The sequence below is a fragment of the Chlamydomonas reinhardtii genome, chromosome 2 (assembly GCF_000002595.2).
Source record: "Chlamydomonas reinhardtii strain CC-503 cw92 mt+ chromosome 2, whole genome shotgun sequence".
In the NCBI taxonomy this organism is placed as follows: Eukaryota; Viridiplantae; Chlorophyta; class Chlorophyceae; order Chlamydomonadales; family Chlamydomonadaceae; genus Chlamydomonas; species Chlamydomonas reinhardtii.
The window spans coordinates 3679162-3688449 of record NC_057005.1 but is presented as its reverse complement, the minus strand read 5'-3'; positions in this window follow the sequence as shown (position 1 = coordinate 3688449).

Genomic DNA, 9288 nt, shown 5'->3' with positions numbered 1-9288 from the left:
TGTCACACCGTTCTCCCTTCCGAAAAGCCCTATGTTTGCTCAAAGTTGTTCGCTGTCCATCGGGGGTGTCGGGGGGATTGGGTGCGCACGCAATAACAACTTGATGATTTGTTTAACAAGTTGTTTTTTCGCCCCCATCCCGACCCCGCGATCGGAAGTTTGTTCTCAGAACAGCCATAGCGCGCGCGCGAGGCTTCACGTTGCACAATAAATTGCAGCCACAATATGGCATGTTTACATGGTAATTGCAAGCCAGGCAGTGGACGCGCAAAACGCGAACGCGCAGGGCGCCCGACAGTCAGAGCGTTGCTGAGCAAAAGGATGCCCATAGCTTCCGTAGCATGACTAGTACTGCACTATGTATTGCTTTAAATAAACTGAGATGAGGAAACCTGCAGCGTTCGAGTGCGCGCCGAAGCATTTTGTCGGCTGCCAGGCAATAGCTCGCTGTGCCCGCATGGGGTCCTTCTCTTGAACGCAACGTGACATGCACATACACACTTATTCTATACGCAAATGGACTGAAGTAGATTCGGGCGTCTATCCCGCGATAACCATTGGAACGTAGCCTTTTGCCAGCAACATGGCACTTCGAATACGCGCAGACTCCTACGTTTTATCGGAAAGTGCTGACCGAAAACGGAAAGAGCGTGCAAATGAATCAGTCGAGCAGCGCAATGAGCGTCAGAAGAAGGATGCAGCCAGGAAGCGGCAGAAGCGCGCTGGCATGACTTTCGAGGAGAAGGCGGAATCTAACACGAAGCATGCGGAGAACCTGAAGCAGTATCGCAAGGAAGGCTACAAGGGCCCGATTGTCACCAGCGAGACAATGGAGATCAAATTGGGCACGCAAGGCCCCCCCCTAAATTTTACCAACCAACCGTAAGCGTGTTACACATGCCGCAAGTCGGTGCCGCAAGTCGGTGCACCGAGCTCATCCGGGTGTACCTTTTGAAAACTGAAGGTGCACACTGGAAACTGTCAAGGACGCCCCGCCGTGGTCCAAACGTGTACAAACCTGGTGGATACGAATGCTTTGGTGGGCACGCACAATCTGACCAGCACGGGCATACGCCAGCATTCCCAGTCAGGCTAAACTTCCCTGGTGGAGGCAGCTGTGTGGCGGCCATCCTGGACGATAGTGTGTCCTTAGGGGGCATGCCCCACGTGTCCACGGCAAGTGTTCAGGAGCTGCGCAACGCAATCCGCACGTTCAAGCCTGTGGAGTGCAAGGTCAGCGTCCACACTCCGCACCGCCTGGTGATTGTGACATCAATCAGCAGCTCTGGTGAAGGAAGCGCAACAGGACCAAGGTCAGTTGTTGGCTTGCCCCTTCCCCCGAAGGGTTTAGGGTTGAATGGTTTACTCCCCTCCCCTCGCCTCGTGCAGCTTTGCGGCGGCAGGAGCCAGCAGCGCAAGCGTGCCTGCTGCCGTGGCTGCAGCGCCGACCCCCGGCCCTGGCGCTGGCCCGCCGGGCCTGCCCACCGCGGCAACGCCAAGCAGGTGTGTCAGGCATGCTTGCGCCTGCTTTGCTGCCCTGCTCGCTCCGTCAGCACAGCGTGACTCTGCTTTGCACCCCTGCCTCCCTCCTGCCCCGTGTCGTGTACGTGCGGCCACGCAGCCCGCGTTGACGTGACTGCGCGCTGTGCACTCCCTCCCCTCGCCTCGTGCAGCTTTGCGGCGGCAGGAGCCAGCAGCGCAAGCGTGCCTGCTGCCGCGGCTGCAGCGCCGACCCCGGGCCCTGGCGCAGGCCCGCCGGGCCTGCCCACCGCGGCAACGCCAAGCAGGTGTGTCAGGCATGCTTGCGCCTGCTTTGCTGCCCTGCTCGCTCCGTCAGCACAGCGTGACTCTGCTTTGCACCCCTGCCTCCCTCCTGCCCCGTGTCGTGTACGTGCGGCCACGCAGCCCGCGTTGACGTGACTGCGCGCTGTGCACTCCCTCCCCTCGCCTCGTGCAGCTTTGCGGCGGCAGGAGCCAGCAGCGCAAGCGTGCCTGCTGCCGCGGCTGCAGCGCCGACCCCGGGCCCTGGCGCTGGCCCGCCGGGCCTGCCCACCGCGGCAACGCCAAGCAGGTGTGTCAGGCATGCTTGCGCCTGCTTTGCTGCCCTGCTCGCTCCGTCAGCACAGCGTGACTCTGCTTTGCACCCCTGCCTCCCTCCTGCCCCGTGTCGTGTACGTGCGGCCACGCAGCCCGCGTTGACGTGACTGCGCGCTGTGCACTCCCTCCCCTCGCCTCGTGCAGCTTTGCGGCGGCAGGAGCCAGCAGCGCAAGCGTGCCTGCTGCCGCGGCTGCAGCGCCGACCCCCGGCCCTGGCGCTGGCCCGCCGGGCCTACCCACCGCGGCAACGCCAAGCAGGTGTGTCGGGCATGCTTGCGCCTGCTTTGCTGCCCTGCTCGCTCCGTCAGCACAGCGTGACTCTGCTTTGCAGCCCTGCCTCCCTCCTGCCCCGTGTCGTGTACGTGCGGCCACGCAGCCCGCGTTGACGTGACTGCGCGCTGTGCACTCCCCTCCCCTCGCCTCGTGCAGCTTTGCGGCGGCAGGAGCCAGCAGCGCAAGCGTGCCTGCTGCCGCGGCTGCAGCGCCGACCCCCGGCCCTGGCGCTGGCCCGCCGGGCCTGCCCACCGCGGCAACGCCAAGCAGGTGTGTCAGGCATGCTTGCGCCTGCTTTGCTGCCCTGCTCGCTCCGTCAGCACAGCGTGACTCTGCTTTGCACCCCTGCCTCCCTCCTGCCCCGTGTCGTGTACGTGCGGCCACGCAGCCCGCGTTGACGTGACTGCGCGCTGTGCACTCCCTCCCCTCGCCTCGTGCAGCTTTGCGGCGGCAGGAGCCAGCAGCGCAAGCGTGCCTGCTGCCGCGGCTGCAGCGCCGACCCCCGGCCCTGGCGCTGGCCCGCCGGGCCTACCCACCGCGGCAACGCCAAGCAGGTGTGTCGGGCATGCTTGCGCCTGCTTTGCTGCCCTGCTCGCTCCGTCAGCACAGCGTGACTCTGCTTTGCACCCCTGCCTCCCTCCTGCCCCGTGTCGTGTACGTGCGGCCACGCAGCCCGCGTTGACGTGACTGCGCGCTGTGCACTCCCCTCCCCTCGCCTCGTGCAGCTTTGCGGCGGCAGGAGCCAGCAGCGCAAGCGTGCCTGCTGCCGCGGCTGCAGCGCCGACCCCCGGCCCTGGCGCTGGCCCGCCGGGCCTGCCCACCGCGGCAACGCCAAGCAGGTGTGTCAGGCATGCTTGCGCCTGCTTTGCTGCCCTGCTCGCTCCGTCAGCACAGCGTGACTCTGCTTTGCACCCCTGCCTCCCTCCTGCCCCGTGTCGTGTACGTGCGGCCACGCAGCCCGCGTTGACGTGACTGCGCGCTGTGCACTCCCCTCCCCTCACCTCGTGCAGCTTTGCAGCGGCAAGAGCCAGCAGCACAAGCGTGCCTGCTGCCGCGGCTGCAGCGCCGACCCCCGGCCCTGGCGCTATCTTTGCTAGATCGTGCACACGCAACGGGCCCTCAACACCAGAAGCTGAACGGAAACGGTGGGCACGCGCGAACGAGGCACCTGAGAAGCGTGCAGAACGCTTGAAGAAAGATGCGAAGCGCAAGCGCCAGAAACGGGCTGCGCAATCTAAGAAGGCGGTGAAGTAGCAAAGGTAAGATAGATGTACAGGGGTAGGTGGTGGTTATTTTATGAACCATGATTAAGTTCCATGTTGAAGCACCGTGGATGAGGGCATCATATGGCTGTGTGCACGTTATTTGACATGGTCAGGTTGCGACATGTCGACATGTGGATTGCGACATACGACATACCGACATACCAAGACTGGCCCACATTTGCATAGCTACGCGTCCTGGAGCCCATTTAAGTAACATCTCCCAGCTTTGCGGCGGTGTATTGCGCTAGCGTAGCCACAAGCTGCGAGAACGCAAGAATGGCAACTGCCTTTGCGCACTGGTAGTTGTGGCGTGGCCAGTCTGGCTACGCCATGGCATGGGTCCGTAACGATGTTGGACACGCCGAACGTTTACTTATGATCGCCGATACCGATGGTGCCTAGACATTTGCGCCTGTACTGATTTGCATTTATGTTCATGTGCATCGTGTGTCACATTCACATGTTACACATGCATGTCCGCTCACACGCCCAAGCGCTACCGCACACGCCCAGACTAGGGAATGCGCATCAGCAAACTTCCAGCCAGCCAGCAACTTGTCGGTACAGTAACTCCGGCGTTCGACCAGCCATGCACTCCTGCTCTGCCGCTGCAAACTGTTTGCTGTCTGCTTGGGGTACGGGCGTCAGCTGCACCCTAAGGGACCTCGCCAACCTGCCTGAACCCTGTCCCATCACACGCCCAGACTAGGGCCAGGGGTGGCGGGGGAAGGGTATCAGCGCCGGCCAGTGCGCGGGGGGCAAGCTCACACGCCCACGGGCTGGAAGGGTCACAAAAAAAATTCGCTTTTGCATACATGTACACTCAAAACTGCTATCACGACGGGCAGACGCCCTGCCCTCGCGCTGCCTGCGCGTGTCTCTTACCCTCGCCCCGACCTCACTCTGCCCGTGCCCAGCGCTTGCCCCGCTCTCGCCCTTCCCGGGCGCCGCCCTCGCCCCGCCCTCGCCCAGTCCTCGCCCCGCCTACGCCCCGCCGTTACTCTCGCCCCGCCTTTGCCCAGCCCTTGCCAGCTCTCACCCTCCCCTCACCCTGCCCTTGCCTTTGCCCGGCCCTTGCCCCGCCCTCGCCAAGCTCTCGCCCCGCCCTCACCCCTCCCTCCCCCTCCCCCTCGGCCAGCCCCTCACCCTGCCCTCGGCCCTGCCCTTGCCCCGCCCTCACCACACGCCCTGCCCTCGCCCTTCCCTCGCTCCTCCCTCGCCCTTGCTCTCCCCATGCCCTGCCCTGGCCAAGCCTGCGCATAGCTCTCACAGTCGCCCCGCCCTCACTCTGCCCGTGCCCAGCGCTTGCCCCGCTCTCGCCCTCCCCGTGCGCCGCCCTTGCCCCGCCCTCGCCCTGCCCTTGCCCCGCCCTCGCCCAGCTCTCGCCCTCGCCCTGCCCTCACCTTTCCCTCGCTCTTCCCTCGCCCTCGCTTCCCTCATGCCCTGCCCTCGGCCCGCGCTCACCCTGCCTGCGCCCAGCGCTTGCCCCGCTCTCGCCCTTCCCGCGCGCCGCCCTCGCCCCGCCCTCGCCCGGTCCTCGCCCCGCCCCCGCCCCGCCGTTACTCTCGCCCCGCCACACGCCCTGCTCTTACCCTTCCCATAGCTCCTCCCTCGCCCTCGCCCTCCCCATGCCCCGCCCTCGCCCAGCGCTGGCCCTCACCCAGCCCTCGCCCGGAGCCCATCCGGCCATCCCCCGCTCTCGCCCTCCCTGTGTCCCGACCTTTCCCCATCCTTGCCCCATCCTCGCCCTGCTCCCCCAACCTCATCCCGCCCTCACCCCACCCTCGTTCGGCCCTCAATAGGCCCAGTCCTCACCTTCGGCCTCGTCCATACCTAGACCTGCACACACACACACACACACACACACACACACACACACACACACACACACAACACACACACACACACACACACACACACACACCTCCCCCGAAGGCAGGGCTCCTATCTTAATGTCTCCAGACATTAATTGGCCATGTTGCCCGTTTCCTAGACATTCCTCCCGGGGGCTAATGTCTGGGGCGAGACTTTGTTGGCCCGGGTTTGGGGCGGGTTTTGTCCGAATTCCTATGGAGAAGCCCCCAAACCGCCATGTGCCCAGACAAAAGACGGCGGCCACCCGGCCGTTTTTGTCTGGAGCTAGACATTACCCCCAAAACAAGATACGACCCCTGCCCCGAACTCACCCATCCCTCACCATCACCCTCGGCCTCACCCAGCCCCTGCCCTGCCCTCGGCCAACCCTCGCCCTGCCCTTGCCGTTCCCTCCCTCCTCCCTCGCCCTCGCTTTCCCAGTGCCCCGCCCTCGCCCTGCCTGCGCGAAGCTCTTACCCTCGCCCCGACCTCACTCTACTCACTCTGCCTGTGCCCAGCGCTTGCCCCGCTCTCGCCCTCCCCGTGCACTGACCTTGCCCCGCCCTCGCCCTGCCCTTGCCCTGTCCTCGCCCAGCTCTCGCCCTGCCATCACCCTTCCCTTGCTCCTCCCTCGCCCTTGCTCTCCTGGTGCTGCTCGTGCTTTGTCCTCGCGCTGCCTGCGCGTATCTCTTACCCTCGCCCCACGCTGGCCCTGCCCGTGCCCAGTGCTTGCTCTGCTCTCGCCCTTCCCGCGTGAAGCTCTTACCCTCGCCCCGCCCTCGCCCGCCCTCGCCCGCCCTCGCCCCTCCTTTGCCCCTGCCCCTGCCTTTGCCCCTGCCTTCGCCCCGCCCTCGCCCAGCCCTTGCCAGCTTTCACCCTCCCCTAACCCTGCCCTCGCCTTCGCCCTGCCCTTGCCCCGCCCTCGCCACACGCCCTGCACTCATCCTTCCCTCGTGCCTCGCCCTCGCCCGCCCCGTGCCCTGCCCTCGCCCAGCTTTCGCCCTGCCCTCACCCTTCCCTCGCCCCTCCCTCGCCCCTCGCTCTCCCCATGCCCTGCCCTCGCCCCGCACTCGCCCTGCCCTCACCCTCACCCCGCCACTGCCCTGCCCTACCTTTCGCCCTGCCTTCGCCCGGCCGTCACCCTCGCCCTGCCCTCGCCCCACCCTTGCCCCGCCTACGCCCCGCCCTCAATCTCGCCCCGCCTTCGCCCAGCCCTTGCCCAGCCCTACACCTCCCCTAACCCTGCCCTCGCCTTCGCCCTGCCCTTGCCCTGCCCTCACCCCTCGCTCTCGCCGTGCCTGCACCCTTCCGACGCTCCTCCCTCGCCCTCGCTCTGCTCGTGCCCTGCCCTCGCCGGTCTACCACGCGACATACCCACAACCCCACGCCCAGACTCACCCTCACCCACCCGCACACATCACACGATTTTGTGTTTGAAAGCTGATGAGCTACGGCCCCCTCAAGCCAGCTGGACTTGTAGCACCCAGCGCTGCCGACCCGTAGGTAGGACCGGACGTAGGCAGCGGAGACCGCAACTCACAGGCACGCGTTACGCACCCGCCCGCAACGCCACACGGTAGGGCACGCGAAAATGAATTAGAGGGCTCGCTTAACCCTTGCAAAACGCGAGCGCAGCGAGCGCTCGGACTCGCGACACAAGCGAACTCTATGAGCGCTGCAGACCTACGCGCGGACTTTTAAACGACACTTAACAATGAAACTAATACACGGCAAGCGCACCAGAGAGGAAATGCGAGCGTAGCAGGCGCGCGAGCGCGGCGCTCGCTCCCCGCGCGTTAATCATGAAGTGATTACCGAGTACAATACATGTTAGCGATTACATCAATATTTAGGAAATAGCGAGCAGAGAGCGCGACGGGCGCGGTCGTTCGAAGTCATGAGGTTGTCCATGTAATTGACTGCGCCAACTGCACGAATGTTGCGGCGATTAGGACGCAGAACATATATGTATTTACCTTGAATGGTTGAACTGACGCTACACCATAGTGCGCGTGGTACCCATCCAATTTGGCCAAAGCGTCATTCATTCAGTCGCAATGAAAGGCTAGGTATAATGTCGCTGCCCTTTGGCATTGTAGATATCGGCTTAGCGGCGGCAAAACCCGAGGAAACACCGGAGAATGGGGAGTGCGCTTTCCATGCTATCGCAAGTGGGCTCCCCAACGCGTGTCGGCACCAGGCAGCTGCGTATTTGCGGCGGCTTGTTGTCCGCGGTATGACCACGCGTGCCGTGTGGAAGCACATGCAGTCCATCGGTGGTGGCTTAGGGCTGGTCGCAGCTCACCAGTCGGCTGTGTTGGACAACAGCGTGCATCTTGGGCACCCGCCGAACCATAACTCGATACCAAATGTAAGGAACCTAGTTCCAAAACGGCATGCTCATTACAGGCAGCATATGCAGCGTGGATGTCTCGTACATCAACTCTGGCAACATACCTGGAGCTCATGGTGCTGGAGCTCCTCGAAGCGTAGCGTAGAGCAGAGCGGAGGACTACACCACTTAGCACCCAGCGCTGCCGACCCGTAGGTAGGACCGGACGTAGGCAGCGGAGACCGCAACTCACAGGCACGCGTTACGCACCCGCCCGCAACGCCACACGGTAGGGCACGCGAAAATGAATTAGAGGGCTCGCTTAACCCTTGCAAAACGCGAGCGCAGCGAGCGCTCGGACTCGCGACACAAGCGAACTCTATGAGCGCTGCAGACCTACGCGCGGACTTTTAAACGACACTTAACAATGAAACTAATACACGGCAAGCGCACCAGAGAGGAAATGCGAGCGTAGCAGGCGCGCGAGCGCGGCGCTCGCTCCCCGCGCGTTAATCATGAAGTGATTACCGAGTACAATACATGTTAGCGATTACATCAATATTTAGGAAATAGCGAGCAGAGAGCGCGACGGGCGCGGTCGTTCGAAGTCATGAGGTTGTCCATGTAATTGACTGCGCCAACTGCACGAATGTTGCGGCGATTAGGACGCAGAACATATATGTATTTACCTTGAATGGTTGAACTGACGCTACACCATAGTGCGCGTGGTACCCATCCAATTTGGCCAAAGCGTCATTCATTCAGTCGCAATGAAAGGCTAGGTATAATGTCGCTGCCCTTTGGCATTGTAGATATCGGCTTAGCGGCGGCAAAACCCGAGGAAACACCGGAGAATGGGGAGTGCGCTTTCCATGCTATCGCAAGTGGGCTCCCCAACGCGTGTCGGCACCAGGCAGCTGCGTATTTGCGGCGGCTTGTTGTCCGCGGTATGACCACGCGTGCCGTGTGGAAGCACATGCAGTCCATCGGTGGTGGCTTAGGGCTGGTCGCAGCTCACCAGTCGGCTGTGTTGGACAACAGCGTGCATCTTGGGCACCCGCCGAACCATAACTCGATACCAAATGTAAGGAACCTAGTTCCAAAACGGCATGCTCATTACAGGCAGCATATGCAGCGTGGATGTCTCGTACATCAACTCTGGCAACATACCTGGAGCTCATGGTGCTGGCAGAGATTCTGGGCGCGGTGATTGTGATATGGCTCAAGCGTGCCACATGCCCCCAATACCCCCACTACCCCCACCGCTCCCACCGCCCCCACCACCCCCACCGCCCCCACTGCCCCCAGCGCCCCCACCACCCCCACCATCCCCACCGCCCCCAACACCCCCACCGCCCCCAACACTCCCACCGCTCCCACCGCCGCCACTGCCCCCAGCGCCCCCACTGCCCCCAACAATCCCAGCGCCCCCACCACACCCACCACCCCCACCACCCCCACTGCCCC